The sequence below is a fragment of the Marmota flaviventris genome, chromosome X (genome assembly GCF_047511675.1).
Source record: "Marmota flaviventris isolate mMarFla1 chromosome X, mMarFla1.hap1, whole genome shotgun sequence".
NCBI classification, from domain to species: Eukaryota; Metazoa; Chordata; class Mammalia; order Rodentia; family Sciuridae; genus Marmota; species Marmota flaviventris.
The window spans coordinates 117,224,280-117,241,696 of NC_092518.1; the positions used below are offsets into that span (position 1 = coordinate 117,224,280).

At 40.4% G+C, this 17,417-nt stretch overlaps 1 protein-coding gene and 1 long non-coding RNA gene across 2 annotated transcripts in view; one reads left to right on the top strand and one right to left on the bottom strand.

The window, feature by feature from the left end:
* The window catches only part of LOC139703269 (uncharacterized), a 132,503-nt gene extending 127,606 nt beyond the window's left edge, over positions 1-4,897 (top strand). The window contains exons 2-3 of the long non-coding RNA XR_011705675.1: positions 4,270-4,369; positions 4,825-4,897. This is a non-coding gene — a long non-coding RNA (uncharacterized lncRNA). The remainder of the gene's footprint in view (positions 1-4,269; positions 4,370-4,824) is intronic.
* The window catches only part of LOC114083921 (zinc finger protein 721-like), a 114,169-nt gene that overhangs the window by 51,667 nt on the left and 45,085 nt on the right, over positions 1-17,417 (bottom strand). The gene's annotated exons all lie outside the window — the stretch shown is intronic.

Below are 17,417 nucleotides of genomic sequence, written 5' to 3' on the forward strand. Positions count from 1 at the left end.
TTCTATAAGCCAGTTAATATTTTCTGCTATGATTTGGGACAGGAAAGGAAGTCAGTGCCCCTGCCAAAATTTTGACTGGGTGAATTAACTTGTCTTTCCTGAAAAGATTGGGCTATAGGTAAATATCCTTCTTCTTGATTCCTTTCAAATTCTCTAGGAGAAATAAATTTTTGGTTAACTTCCTGATGTGACACAATAGAGTTTGGAGTTATTAATAACAACACAGGATGCTTAGAATACCTTAAGCCCATGAATTTACTGTCAAAGTGTCTAAGATATATGGTTTAAAAATTCCAGAATTAATCTTTTTATCCTCCCATTGAATGTATTGAGCTATCTGGGCAGGTTGTACAATTTGATCAATCCCTTCTAAGCTAGCAGGTGCAATGTGTAAAGGCCACTTCTTGTTCATTACCTTCTAGAAGTAACTAATTTGTCTGCTCCCATATCAAGCACAGTTCTGAAATTTTTAAGGTTGATTTTAAGATCTAATAGAGTGTGCTCCTGTCTAACCAAAAGAGCCCAATACACCCCAGTATGGGGACCCAGAAGTCTGGATTTCACCCAGACCATTCACAGAGTAACAAGGCGAGAATATTACTTGTGCTATCCTATCCCATGGAGAAAGCTGAATAACACATTTTGTTTGAACTGTAATCATAATCTTTCCTTCAAAACTGGCATCAATAACATCTGGCAATGTGGGGACAGGTTCATAGAGTACTACATACATGGTGTATGTTAAAGGCATCTCAGTGGCAGGCCACTAACCTCATGCTAGGTGTGTGAGCAGCAGAAAATTTACCCTATAGGCACAGTCGTGGGCATAAGGCCATGTGTTACAGTCCCTGCGCTTGTTCCACGCCCCACTCCCCAACTGGTTGCTGCAAGGACAGTTAGCATTGGTGGCTGCCTGTAATCTGCTTACCTACTGCCTGAATATATATACATGGTAACTGTGTGAAAACAATTAGACCTGCTTCCTGCTTGGTCTCTGGAGGTCTTGATTTGAGACTCAGCTGCCACACTCTCCTCTACTCGGCTCTGTGGATCTCCTCGCTGGATGAGAGAGAGCCCATGCACGTGATGCCCAAGCAGGGACCTGAGGTAAGCCTATAAGACAGGGTGTGGCCCTTCACAGAGGGGTGAGGAATGAGAAATGGGGAACCTACAGAGTTCCACCAAAGACTCCCAGCTGCAAGTGCTGCACATTCTCTTAGATACTAGAGGTTTAACCCTGAATAAGAGAGAAGCGCAGAAGTTCTGGGATATAAAAACCAACCCGTGGATCAATGTTGCTGGTGATTTTGATCCTACAATATGGGACAAGATAATGGCAAATGTATGGCAAGCTGAAGTGAGACAGGGGTATACTTTACCACTATTTTTTTTCCTATTATGACAGTCATTCAGCAAGGTTTAGGGGGCCCTGCAATAGACCCTTGTCATGTAATGATGGCCATGAGAGGAGATGAGGCTATGAAAAAAAGACAAGGGGGAAAAAGTGGGGGTGACAGTCTACCTCAAAGCAAGCAACCACAGCAGGTGCAGGAGGGAAAGAGGCAGTGATACCTCTAGCCTTCATGGTGCAGGAAGAGGTGACCACAAATGGTGCAAGTGCGCCTTTTACTGACAGGCAAAGAATACATCCTTCCCTGAGTCAAGGGCAACTGCCTCCTTATAAGGCAAGGCCAAAGCCAGCAATGGACTATGACAGTTTAGAAATGACCAGGCTGCCAGACAGACTCAAGCCATGGTCTCCCAGAAACCCTTTCCAGGAGGCCAGAGATCCTACTGAAGATATATGTAAGATAAAACAAGAAAAGTGGGGTAAGGGAACACAAGCCTTCCCAGTCAACACAGCCCCCACACTACAGCATGCTGCCACTTAGTATCCACACACATTGGGTTCTCTGAAAAAGTTAAAGAAGGCAGTGAAAGAGGACGAGCTCTGGGGGCCGTTTGCAAAGCAGATGCTCAAATCACTCAATCTTGAACTTAATTGTCCTCAAGACTGGAAAGACCCACACGGAACCTCTCTTGAGCCCACAACATTTTGGAAGTGGAAGACATTTTTTTTTCTATGATTAATGTGAACAGGCCTACCAAATTATTTCAATCAGGTCCAACTCTGTGCTTTAAGGACCTGGAGGAAGTTACCAGCTGGGGGAGGTACAGTTTCTATACAGGGCTTAAGGCAGAAAGCCACTGAGGACTTGCCATAGTTTATTGACAGAGTAAAGAAGGTGGTAGAAGGAAAGGTGTCTCATGAAGGACCCAGGGAGGCCTTAGCCAAGGAACTGATCTAAGATTAAATAAGGAACAAAGAGCAGCAGTGGTGCCAGTACAAAACTGCACACTAGATGACTGGACTTTGGCCACCCAGGATACAGGGACACAAGAAGCTCAAGCCTCTCTGCTTGCCTCAGCCACGGCAGTTGCATAAAGGCAGGACTAAAGAGGCTTGCAGACAGCTAGTCAGAGACTTCAAAAAGTGTGCACCCTTTTTCTCCCATTGGCCCTTTACACCCTGCTGGAGTGAATCCCTAAGAGTTAAAATCTAATGCTTTATGGAAAATGGATGTCACTCATTATGGTCCTTTTGGAAATTTCAAATATATTCATGTGGGGCTAGAGTTGTGGCTCAGTGGTAGAGCACTTGCCTAGCATGTGTGAGGTGCTGGGTTTGTTTCTCAGCACCATGTACAAATACATGAATAAAAGAGAAGTCCATCAATGTCTAAAAAATTATATATTCATGTAATCATAATACCTATTTAGGCTATGTAATGGCCACAGCCTCCACAGGAGAAACCACAAAAAGGTCATCTCTCATCTAATTAAATGTTTTGGAATTATGGATGTTCCCATGTCTATTAAAACTGACAATGGGCCAGCCTATACTAGCAAGACATTCCAAGGGGTTTGCAATCATTGGCATTTACAGCACTTAATTGGGATCCCCATAACCCTCAGGCTCAAGGCATACTACAAAAAGCACCTAAGGAATTAAAGACTATGCTACAAAACAGAGGGGCGAAACTATACCAAGACCCCACTCAATGCCTTAAACAAAAACTTATTTGCTTTAATTTTTCTTTCAATGTCACAATCTTCTATAGAAACAACAGCCCATAAATATCAGAGCCCCCTCTCAGGGCCCTCCCATCTACCTTTGGTCTCATGAAAGGATCCCAGAAAAAATGCATGGGATGCTCTGGGGCCCCTTCTAACCATGGGTTGAGGGTTTGCATATATTAAGAGGAGCCTCACAACACCTAGGTGCCTGCCAGAAAGTCAAGCCCTGGACCTGAAGAACCACCACCCAAAAAGATCAAGGACCTAACTCTGGAGAAGAAAACCCACACACAAGGGACTCAACAATGCAAACGGACCTCACATAACCTGGGGTGATATTAAAGGTCTTGTTGAACAAGCCACAAGATTGGCCCCTTTGACGGATGGCAATACCACCCCTGGGAATGTGGTGATTGTCCTATTGTGTTCAACACTCACTGCTCACAGTGAAATCTCCCATCAGTTCGGTCATTAGGCCACCACTTTAGCAGTTGCTAATTGGGAAAGGACAATTCCCAAGCTCTTCTCAAATAATTCCAAACTTATTGATCTTGGGTTATCTATGCAGGAGGTAATCATACCCTGGAATACCATCATTTCCATACCAACTCTGCCTATTTGTTTCTACTTAGTGGATAAGGATACCTATAATATAGACAGTCCCCTCTGTTTTGCTCTTGCCAATGAAACTATAGTAGATAACTATAATAAGCCATACATTGGGCTGTCTCACACTGACCTTAGAGTTATACTTAATGCTACCTATAGCCATACACTCCCCCATGGCAAATGCAAGAAACCCTTGCTGCCACCAGGCCCACAAACACTTTTTGGAAAGCCCCCCTCAGATTATGAGAGCATCCAATGGTATCAATGTGACCCTACCATACCTTATCTCCTTGATAAGCAGAATTTCTTTGGGAAAAAACAATATCTATGGTCCTGGGTGCACACAGCACCCTGGAACATAACTGATGTGCCCAATGACCATGGATTTGGCTTTGTGCCAAATTATACCCATAACTACCATACACACGTTTGTGTTATGCTACCCTTTGCCATGCTAATAATCAATGATACTTATGGCATAAATATCACTCCTACAGAGGTCCCTTGTGCAGTCAATACATCCTGCTGGCTCACAAATTGCCTAACCCCTGCTATGAAAGCTAAATGTATATTTATCCTCAGAGTGCCCCCAGCAATCTGGTTTCCAGTGAACCTGTCCAGAGAGTGGAGGAGTCCACGGGATACGAAGATGAAGAATGAATGAGATCCTATGACAGACAAGGTATGCAATTGGCCTGATCATTGCTGGAATTATTGCCCTGATAGCCACCATTGCCACCACAGCCACTGTGACTGCTTTGCTCATTCAGAGTATCCAGATGGTTCAGACTATAAACAATTTGTCTACTGCCATGGCAGAAAACTTTGCTGTTCCAAATGACACCACTATTTTAGTCATCCAGAAAGAATAGACCTCCACCAGGAATAACTAGATATTCTGTTTATGTTGCAAAGGCTCACTTGTGACCCTATGTTGCAACTTGTGGATTTCATAGTATTTTTGTCACCCAATTTGCTGTACCCGAAAATATAATCTTTCACTTCTCCAATTTTTGTCAATATATTAAGGGTGCTTGGGATGCTAACTATGTTATAACTACACATAACCTTACTAAGGCAATTGTCAAAATCAATGAGACTAAGGTATCAATCTTGACAACCTCTTTCTTCTTCCAGGGATTGACTGAACATTGGAAAAACCTGATATCCAAGTTAACTAATCCTTATACTGCTACTATTCTGGCCCTACTATTTAAAATAGTGATATTTTTTTTTCTTCTATTGTGAGACACTTATGTAACCATGTAAACTCCACAGAACAAAAAACAGCGATGCTGGCTGAAGTCCTTGCAGCACAGTCAGAGGAGAGAGATGTGGGGGGACAAGTGCATGGAGTACTGCATACATGGCATGGGTTAAGGGCATCTGAGTGGCAAACTACTCCCCTCGTGCTAGGCGCATGACTGGCAGGCCACTTAACCCATAGGCACAGCCCTGGGCATGAGGCCATGTGTTACAGCCCCTGCGCTTGCTCCATGGCCCACTCCTTGACTGGTTGCTGCAAGGACATTAGCAGAAATTGCATTGGTGGTTTCCTGTAACCCGCTTAGCTATTGCCTGAGTATATATACATGGTAACTGCACAATAAAATCAGACCTGCTTCCTGCTTGGCCTCTGGAGGTCTTGATTAGTGACTCCACAGCCACACTCTCCTCTACCCTGTTCCATGGGCCTCCGCACTGTATGAGAGAGAGCCCACACATAGCAAGACTTGAATTCTTCTCTAAGTAAATTCGCTTCGTCCCAATACTAATCCTATGTTATCTGGTGGCAGTGGCCCATGAACCCCTATAGGGAAAAGCAGTGGGCCCATCTCAGGAGTTAAAATTAGTCCCATGGCTAGTCAGAGTCCTAAGTTTTCAGCCCCTGGGTGGAAACATCCTGAAAGAACAGTAGTGATGGACCAGCTGGGCTAAGCTTGATGATGTCTGTCGGTGAGCCCTTGGCTCCTCTTCCTGTATAAACTGTAACGCCCCTTCTGTTTGGCAAGGCTAGGCAAGCCCCGCCCCCAGTTTCATGGAGGCAGTGAAGACATATGTGGAGTGGCAAATTGTTGTTAGTTATTTCCACCATGCCTGCTGGGACCTCCGTGAACCAGGTGTTCACCTCTCCAATGGCGTAGGTGCAAACCAGATGGATCTCCCCAGCTTCATGGCAATCCATAGTCCCTAGCCATGTGCCCAGTCTTACCACAGTTAAAACATTGCCTCTGAGAATAGCAGCTCCTAGACTGAGGCTTTGTTTTAAAGCTGCAGCCATGGTCAAACCTTGCAAATGTATCAAACCCACAGCAGAAAAAAAAAGGCGAATAAATTCAAAACAGTTTCTTTTTACTGATGTGGTCAGATAATTTCTTGATAGACTTTATTGGCATTTTCAAAGGTTAATTGTTTGACCAGAACCTCAAAAGTATTTGAATCACCAATCATCCTATTTGCTGCCTGATAAAGGCATGTTACAAATTCAAATTCCGAGAATTTTTCCTCTGGTTCCTACCGGATCTGACTGAAATCTACATTATTTTTCACCTTTGGTAATTCTCTCCAGCCTCTTCTGGCATATGTACTTATTTGATCATAAACTGGTAAATCATAATTTAACTGTTGCTCTAAATCAGCAAATGGCTCTATTATGCCTAACATCTCTACTGGAACATCAATGCCATGCATGCAATTTCTTTCAGGTTGTTCAGTACAAAAACCCATCCAATTTCATCGCCACAATACAAAAAAATAAATCCTCTCCAGACAGACACACTTTCGCTAGTGTGACCCAGTCATGGGTAGTAATGCCTCGCTACAAATTGGTTCAATTAGGCTCTGAACAGAAGGTGAATTTGAGACATGCCTGAAGTAAAAATATTTAAGCTCTATCTTAGTTTTAAAAAGAACCACAGCATGAACTCAAACACATTTGTTTTGTTTGTCTATCATCTCAAAAATTGGAAAAAGCTGGAAACCAGTAATGTCTTTTCCTTCCCCCAATGCAATCCTAAGACCATGTTGAAGTGAGGAGAGTATGGCTACAGCCATGTCGAGAAAGCTAAACCTCCTTCTCCTGGAGGGAAGCGACCATATCCAAATGGCAGAAGCAGGACAACCCCATGGCAGATTACAAAACCCATTTCCAGCTCACATTCTCCACTGGACTGGGAACATTCCGAAACCCATAGCACAGCCTCTCTAGAATTCCCCCATGTGGCTCCTTCCCTTCCATCTGGGATTTCACTTCCTGAATCTCCACTTGGGTTACCATCCTTTCTAGCACACACTCCATCAATGAGTTTCCCTAATGCACTTGTGGCTCACTCTCTGACCTTATCTGCTGTAATTGGAATAGCTTTAGGTCTTGCCCTGAGGCTCTCTGTCTGACATTTATCATCTATAGACCTGGTATGACTTGACTCCACCCTTAGTCCAGCCACACACAGAGAATTTCTCCTTGGAGCAGAGCAAGGCTGCTTGTCATGCTCAAGGCTCCTAATTGCATTCTGCAGCCCTTCCGGTAAGTCCACAGATGACCAGTGGTCATCCTTTCAGTCTGAGGGAGAACACATTTCTAAAGCAGTCCAAACTTTCTGAATATTATCTATTGCATTCTAGGTAATTTAGCTGAAAGACAACCTCTCCCAAGTTTGCAAATTAAGTGATTCTTCCTCACCAAAGCATGGACAGACATCACTGACTATTTTTAGAAATTCTGTGAGCTGGGTTCTTTTGATCTGTTTTCCCCTATGACGGATTAATGAAGATTAATCCGTCATAGGGGAAAATTATTAACAAGATCATGAAATAATCTGTCTCTCTGAAGACAATGAATTCCCCATGTTACTAATTAGTATCCCTTACTCTTCATTTACAATCTGTTCTGTTTTACAAACCAATTTATGTTAATCTGAATTTCTAAGTGTGCTTAACCAAGGCCAAACCCACCGAATTCACAATGAGTATCCCATGTTGGGCTCCAATCTCTAGCCCCCATCCATTGCAGGCTACTAAACCAAGGTCACTCGGGTGAGTTTGGGGTGACAAAAAAAGACGACACAGACACAGAATACCTTTCTCTGGACTTCAGGAAGGCTTCCCCAGCTCCCAGCCTCAAGCTCCCACAAAGAGTGGGGGGGGGGGAGAGAAATAAATAAGAGGCTGACAAGGTGTGGGGCATGTTCAGAGGCTTGGCTTTCATTTCTGGGAGAGCTATTCCATGAAACACTCTACCCTAAAAAAGGCAAAGGGTAGGGTTAAAACAGAGGTAGGTGTGACCTAACCCCACTGGGTAACACATACTTCTGTAGCTACACCTTGATTATCCAAAGTGAGGTAAAGCCCAAATGTATTTCAGGATGCAATAGCTGTTCAGTACACCTTTACTCAGGATTAAAGGTGTGTACATAGCTTCTGTGCAGAGTGGCTCCCCCACCAAAAAAGGTATCCACGGAACAAGGATTAAATTGAGCCCACAAAGAAATAGTGAATCAGAGGCATTCCTTGTGCCATGGAGGGAGAGAGGAAAATATGGCATTAAAATAATTTTTTTAAAAAAATCCCAGGTAAAAACAATAAAAACAAAAACCAGTCAAACATTAACTACTGTACAACAGTCTGCTTCTTCCAGGTCACCAACAAGGCTGGAATTGTCTCTCCATCCCTTCTAGTAAAAATCCAAGAGGAAAATAAATAAATAGATAGATACATAGATAAAAATTCAACAGGTAAAACCCTTCCATTCTAAAAAACACCAAGTTTAAGTACAAATCAGCTTAGAAATGTAATCACTGATTTTTCCAAAAAAAATTGACAGTAGGGAAAATGAAACAGGGGCCCTTCATGTTTTGAACATAACTCTTGCTGCTCTGTCACCGTGATTTATTTTTAAAATGACTTGGTTTTGTTCTGTCTTTTCTCCCACTCCCCTTTTATAACTATGGGAAGATTAACCTTCTTCTTCCCTTGCCTAATTATATCTTCCCTTCAGCCCCTGCACCATGGCAATAAAAAAATCAAGACTTCAGGGCTGGAGAGAACGGAGGGGGAATAGGGAAAGGAAATGAATCCAAAACAATTTTTACTATGTACTTATATGAATATACCATTGTGAATCCCACCATCATGTACACCCATAAGAATGGGTTCCTACAAGAATAAGATATATTTCATGCTTGTACAATTATATCAAAATAAATTCCACCATCATTTATAACTGAAATGAAACAATTAAAATAATAACTTCAGGGCTGGTACCAGAAGATCTATGAAATGTCTGCCTCTCTATGCTACAAGTAAACAAAAACTCCTGAAAGGGCACAGCTAGAGCATAGTCTCAGAATTACTTCATTAAAGGCACATTATTCCCCAGAGCAGTTAGAAATCACAGACTCTGGGAGAGGAGACCCCTTTGTTTTTTCCTTGCTAGTAAAGAAGTAAAACTTTCTCCATTTTCTCAAAACCTTCTCTTCATATTTAGATTAGCATTGGGAACAAGGGCAGAAAGAAAGTCCTTCTCTGCTTAACCTTGGATGTGTACACATTCCCAAGATTTCAATCCATCTTTGAAGATATTTGTAACCCAAATCTGAATTTCTCACATGACATTATAGAAATGGCCACACAATACTAAGAATTTATACCCTCAGAAAAGTCATCAAACTCCTCATTTCATCAATATTAAAACACTAATTTTGGATCCTTTGGATCCCAAATTTTCCAGTGCTCAATATCTTCTCTCTCTCCCTCCATACACACACACACACACACACACACACACACACACACACACACACACACACATATTGGCCTTAGTTTATGACTTTTTTGGGTAAAATCCACCTGTATCTTGCCACTTAGGAAACACTTTTATATCTTTCAAATACTGCTGATACAATATATTTCATGAAAAATTGAAGCTGAAATTAGTGAACATCTGCTGTTTAAGTTGAAAAGCCCAGAGAGGGACACCACTGATTGCAACAAAAATATATCTAACTCAGGTTATTCTATCAAAAGGGAAATTCTCTCAAAACATTTGGCTCATTTAAGGACTGGATGACCTTCTCCACCAAGAATCACTGTGTTGTGCCCTTGTATCTGCATGAAGTGAGTTTTGCCTTGGAATACCTGTAAGAATTAACTGAGATAATCTTTCTAGTTCTTTGGAATAGTTTCATCTTCTTTCACAACTCTGAACACCCAGGTTACAAGGATGATCTTTGTCTTTTCCTTCAATACTAGAATCAAAGTGACTGACCAACAATGGGTCTGCAAGGAATAGAAAAAAAAGTTGTGAGAAGATAATTTTAATGTCTAATCTAGGATCAACTTAGATGAAACCTATAACAGGACATTCCTGTGTTACTCAGGGTAACCAGTGCTAGCACAAGAGGCTCCATTCCCCAACCTCAAGATGCTCTGCAGGAGGAGATGGCTACACAGGGACTGATATCCTCTAAGAACTCTAAGAAACATGGCAACTGTGGGTATCATGCAGGTCTTAAAGGCAGGACCAGGTAAAAATATGGCACTGAGGACATATCACCCTATCATGTTTTCAAAAGGAAAACTCAACAAAAAGACATTGTGATATGATATCTGTGCCTTAGGAGGATAAATGAAGAGGTACAAAGGTGTTTTACATTAAGTGTTCAATAACTATTCTCTGCTTTTCTGATATGTGAATGATCATAAACAGCAACAAAAGATCTTTTTCAAAATGCCATGAATAACCAAGTGAAAAATGAATTAAAATATTCTGTTAGTTGAAATGTAGCATGGGTAAGCATTAATAACATAGTGAAATAGATGCAGGAAGAAAGCATTTAGAAAGACTACATTTTCCATAAATATGGCAAACACAGTACAAAACAGGTAGGTGATCTCTAGGTAGGAAAGAGTGACAAGCCATGATACAAACCACAGCTACTCCAAATATGAATCCCTTACATAAATCAGGATTCTCCTGTAATGACCCTCCCTGTTTTCATGACCCGTTCTGAGTCAGTGTAAGGTACAGGCAAGGGACTACACAAAGAGGACTGCAAATCACACAATCATAGCCAATCAGGCACAGGACAATACAAGCAGGGCCCTAGTTGCTAGTCCACTCTTACCATGTGGGCCAGAAAAGACAAAATATTGAGCTATATCTGTGTTGAAATGAAATTCAGTTGAGTATCTGACCTTAGAAAAGCCCAGGTCCCCACAGCTTGTTCTAGCTGTTTCCAAACAACCCTTGTCCCTTGTTGCAGAATACCTAAGCCCACAGACTTACCATTTTCTGGCTTCTGCAACCTCTCTACAAATCTGCCATCACATGAACAGCAGATTGACAGAGACTATGACAAAACCACCCAGATATCAAGGAACCTGAAGATGATTTCAGAGCTTTGTTTAAGCCATAGACAAAAATATTTTAAGATCATGAAGTCTACCCTCTATTATCTATCTGTGCCTCTCATTGGAAAGTTATCATCCTATAAAACTGGAGTGGAAAGGCTCCAGGCTCAGATTCCTCTAGTCCTGAGTGGCAAGACAAGAAATTCAAAGTCTGGTTGCAGAGCAAAAGATTGAAAGGTTCTTAGCTACAACTCTTTTCACAAAGAGTGTTCCACCTTGAATAGCTGACTTTGTAAAGGATGTATTTGAATTTTACCTCGAATGTAAATTTATATCAATTTACCAATAATAATATCAATAATGCATATTTACAAATAGTGAGAATTACTTTAAAATATAATAAATAATAATAGTGAGTTTTACTTTAAATTTTCAGGTTTTATAACTTTCATGTTCTGGTTGTATATGTGTGTGTGTGAGAGAGAGAGAGAGAGACAGAGAGAGACTGATTATAGGCATGAACAACAACAACAACACACACACACACACACACACACACACAGAGAGAGAGAGAGAGAGAGAGAGAGAGAGAGAGAGAGATTAATTGATTGACTGATTATAGGCATGAACAACCACACCCAGATCATCCTCTTATAATTTGAAGAGGCAGCTTGATCTTTCCAAAGGAGAAAGGTCACTACAACATCACTCCATGAAAACCAAATATGAGCTATGTATGCAACCTTGAAATTTTAGTGGTCACATAGTCCCTGAAAAATCTTGTAATAATTCATTTAACCCAACAAATCTGAAACATTTTCATTTTAATACATGACCAATTTAAAATTATTAATTAATTGTACATATTTTCAGCAAAAGCCCTTCACAACTCCCTCTGTGTGTTAAATTTTAACAACATTTCAAAACTGGCCAGCCACATTCAGGTGTGCCACACCTTCAGTGGCAAGATGCTGCCATATTGCAAATGCAGATCTGAGGTCTCTCATGCCCCTGAGTCCAGAATAGTGAATAACCTGATTTTTTTTTTTCTTTTGATCAGAGGTGAGGAAACATGACTTTCCTCCCAAGATGTCTTTTGGCCCAAGTGGGGAAGAGATGGTGCCCTGAAAAAAGTAAGTCCCCAAAGGTAGAATGCTGTTTCCCAACTGCTGTTCATCAGTGGCACCTCCCCTTGCAGACATCAGACAGTGAATAATGGTGATATGGTCTAAGAAGGAATGAATCCCATGTGGACTTCAGATCTGTCCTCACCTTAGACACCATTTTTTTATATGAAGGGAATAGACTAAAGACAAACTTCTTATTTTGCATTTTACCCTTAACCCTAATCTTAGGCTTTGGTTGTTTCATCCTTTGGTGTGGAGTCCTATGAGAGTTTAAGCACTGTTAACATGTTTTCATGTCTCTATGCATTTTTATGTACTCAAATAATCTAACAAGAGAGTAAATATTAAATCAGAAGAACAGGAACATGGTACCTATTACATGTCTGCTGCTTGTCGGTTAATTTGAAATCGGCATGCCATTATTACTGGCATCCTGGTTGCAATGTGTGTTTCTTGCACAGCTACTAAGCATAACAAGCCACCACCAAGTTTTTAGACTATAATCAAGACAATTTAGGCTCAGTTTACCTAGGCTATTCCTCTACTGTCTGCCGGGCTCCATCAGGAATATATTCTATTGCTTGATTTGTATTTTTGGGAGAGAGTTGGCGTCCCCTGGAGTACTATTTTACTCCACCCAATGGGATCTTATTGTTCATGGAGTTGTTGGAAGTTTGAAAGGAAAAACCAGAAGCTTTCAAAACATTTAAGACCTAAACAGAGAACTGGTACACAGTTCCCACCGGTAGATTACCACAGGAGGTCAAGTCCTGGTGGCCCAGATCCAACCACACTAGCTTGTGTGGGACCCAGGCTCACAGTACACCCGAGTCCACCCCTCCACCCAAAGGGCAGACAACCATAGGAGCCAGCCTCTGGCACAGGACCACCTCTTCTGACCAGCAGACAACCGTGGGAGCCCAGGCACAGCCCAGATCTGTCCACACCAACTTGCGAAGGACCCGGGTCCACAGTAAGTCTGAGTCTGCCTGCCCTCTACCTGAGAGCCTAAGCCTAACCCACTTCCATCTTGGGACACTGCAGTCATCGCCATAGCCTTCACACCCAGTAGTCCCTAACTTTCTGATGGCAGACAGGGCCTAGAATCTAATGCATCTCAGAGCAGGCATCCCAAAGGGAGTGTGAGGCCACTCTTTCAGCCCCATCTCTGAAAGACACTGCTTCCATCTTGGGGCACCATAACTATTATCTCGAGTTACCTTGGCTATTGCAGCCACCACCTTTAGATTCAGTAGCATACATTGAGGGACACCAGCAGGGTCTGGAAGCCCAACATCAAGGTGAGGTACAGACAATCTGCATGGGTACTACAAGAATATAGGGAAGAAACTGAAATATCTCAGATCCACAATGAAAGAAAGGAAGACACATAGAAACCATGAAAAAACAAGGGAGGAAAGTGCCCCAAACAAACCAGGACTCTATTTTAACAGAACCCATGGACAGTGAAGTTGATGAAATATCAGAGAAGGAGTTCAGAAGGTTCATAATTAAAATGATCAGTGAATTAAAGAATGACCTAAATGAGCAAATACAGGGAAAAATTGATCACTCCAACAAGGAGATAAGAGAGCAAAAGATTACTTCAAGAGAGAGATAGAGACTCTGGGGAAAAAAAAAACCTACTCAGAAATCCCTGAAATAAAGGATACAATAAATCCAATAAAAAAAACTCAAAAGAAAACATAACCAATAGACTAGATCACTTGGAAGAAAGAATGTCAGATAATGAAGAAAAGTATACAATCTGGAAAATAAAGTTGACCACACAGTGAATATGGTAGGAAACAATGAACAGAACATCCAAGAATTATGGGACAGCATCAAAATAACAAATCTTAGAGTTATTGGGATAGAGGAAGGCACAGTTTCAAACCAAAGGAATGCACAATCTCTTCAATGAGATAATATCAGAAAACTTCCCAAGAATGAAGAATGAATTGGAAAACCAAATACAAGAGGGTTACAGGACACCAAATGTACAAAATTACAACAGACCGAGGCACATGATAATGAAAATGCCTAGCATACAGAATAAGGATAGAATCTTAAAAGCCGGAAAAGATAGGAATCAGATCACATAGAGGGGGAGATCAATTTGTATCTCAGCAGACCCTCCAAGCCAAGAGATTGTGGAATAACATATAAAAAGCTCTGAAAGAAAATGGATGCCAACCAAGAATCTAATCCAGCAAAACTAAGCTTTAGATTTGATGATGAAATAAAAACCTTCCATGATAAACAAAAGTTAAAAGAATCTACAACTAGAAAGCCTGCACTACAGAACATCCTCAACAAAATATTCCAAGAAGAGGAAATGAAAAAAACAACAAAGAAAATCAGCAAAGGGAGGTATTACAGTAAAGGAAAATGTAATCAGAGGAGAAACAAAGTGAAGTTAAATGCCAAAAATGTCTGGGAATACAAATCACGTCTCAATAATAATAAATAATAAATCAAAGGCACTTCTGTATATCGGTGACCCTCAGAAAGGAAAATAAGAAAAACTACCCCATTCTCAATAGCCTCAAAAAATAAATAGATAGATAGATAGATAGATAAAATACTTGGGAATCAATTTAATGAAAGAGGTTAAAGATCTATATAATGTAACTTACAGAGACCTAAAGAAAGAAGTCAAAAAAGACCTTTGAAGATGGAAAGATCTAACTTGCTCTTGGACAGGCAGAATTAATATTATCAAAATGACCATACTGCCAAAAGCACTATACAGATTTAATGCAATTCCGATCAAAATCCCAATGACATTCCTCATAGAAACAAACAAAAATAAAGCAGTCATGAAATTCATCTGGAAAAAATAAGAGACCCACAATAGCTAAAGCAATCCTTAGAATGAAGAGTGAAGCAGATGGCATCACTATACCAGACCTTAAACTATACTACAGAGCAACAGTAACATGGTACCAGTACCAAAACAGACGGGCAGACCAATGGTACAGAATAGAGGAGACAGAGTCAAACCCACAAAATTACAATGATCTTATCTTAGACAAAGGTGCCAAAAACATGCATTTGTTGAAGATAGCCTCTCAACAAATGGTGCTGGGGAAACTGGAAATCTATATGCAACAAAATAAAATTAAATCCCTATCTCCCACCATGTACAAAAACTCAACTCAAAATGGATCAGGGACCTAGGAATAAAACCAGAGACTCTGTGTCTAATAGAGGAAAAAGTAGGCCCAATCTCCACCATGTGGGATTAGGCCCCAACTTCCTTCATAAGACTCCTTTGGCACAAGAATTAAAATCAAGAATAAATAAATGGGATGGAAAAAACAAACAAAAAATAAAAGTTTCTTTGCAGCAAAAGAAACAATCTGTGAGGTGAATAGAGAGCCTACATCTTGGGAGCAAATCTTTACCCCTCACACATCTGACAGAGAGCCTACATCTTGGGAGCAAATCTTTACCCCTCACACATCTGACACAGCTCTAATCTCTAGGGTATATAAAGAGCTCAAAAATCTACATATCAAAAAATAAAATAAAATAAAATAACCCAATCAATAAATGGACCAAGGACTTGAACAGACGCATATCAGAAGATGATATACAATCAGTCAACAAATATATGAAAAAATGTTAATCATCATTAGCAATTAGAGAAATGCAAATCAGCACTACTCTAAGATTCCATCTCACTCATAGGAATGAGAGACAGAATGGCAGCTATTAGGAAGATGAACAACAGTAAGTGTTGGTGAGGATGTGGGGAAAAGGGTACACTCATACATTGCTGGTGGGACTGCAAGTTGGTGCAGCCAATATAGAAAGCAGTATGGAGATTTCTTGGAAAATTGGGAATGGAACCACCATTTGACTCGGCTATCCCTCCCCACAGTCTATGCCCAAAGGACTTAAAAATGCATACTACAGGGACACAGCCACATCGATGTTTATAGCAGCACAATTCACAATAGATAAACTGTGGAACCAACCTAGAAGCCCTTCAATAGATGAATGGATTTAAAAAGGGGCATATATACACAATAGAATATTACTCAGCAATAAAAGAAAATAAAATCATGGAATTTGCAGGTAAATGGATGGAGCTAGAGAAGATAATGCTAAGTGAAGTTAGCCAATCCAAAAAAAAAAAACCAAATGCCGAATGTTTTCTCTGATATATAGAGGCCGATTCATAGAGGGGTAGGGAGAGGGAGCACGGGAGGAATAGACAAACTCTAGATAGGGCAGAAGGATGAAAAAGGAAGGGAGGGGGTATGGGGTTAGAAATGATGGTGGAATGTGATGGACATTATTATCCAAAGTACATGTATGAAGACACAAATTGGTCAACATACTTTATATACAAACAGAGATATGAAAAATTGTGATCTATATGTGTAATGAGAATTGTAATGCATTCTGCTGTCACTTACAAATAAAATAATAATAATAACAAAACATAATAATAATAATAAAATAATACCCCAAAAACATAATAATAATAAATAAATAATAATAAATCCAAGGGAGGAAAAAACTGGTACACTACCATGCTCACTGCATTCTATTGGCAAAGTATATAGACCATCCTACATCCAATGCTTGGCAAGAACATTCTGTGTGCAAATGGAACTGAAAAAACAAACAAATAAACAAAAAACACAGTGCCAAGGGCTGGGGAGAATGAAGAACTGGGGCTGTTTTTGCAGTCGTTTATTCTGCTTCCCCCCAACCCCAACACAGATAAAGTTTTTGTGACTTTTCAAATTAGGAAAATTTTCCAAACACTGTACCTACTAAAAGTCTAGTCTGGGATGAAACTTATACTCACTACTGCCAGACTCTAAAACTCAAAAGTGTTCTATACCAAACTAATCCTGCAGATGCTCTAGAACAACAAGGAAATGAAGCAAAATGTCTGCAATAAAGGCAGGATTCCTTTTAGAATTATATATCCTGTGTACTTATTTTTAGAATGTTCACAAGAGAACACATTACCTGTTTTGGAAACCCTGGAATAATGTGAATAAATAGCTAAAGAAATAAAATTTAAACATTTTTTAAAAATTTCTTATCATGGGTTAAACTGGAAAGTGTTTACTGCACTTCATATATATGCAACGTTTTAATTCCTTTTTGGTAATTGTAAGCTATTTATCATTTTCAACCTAGACTAATGGAAAACACTGTACCTGAAACAACCTCTTAATGTGAAAGCAAGTACCCAAAACAGATCTCCTGGGGAAACATTTCCTC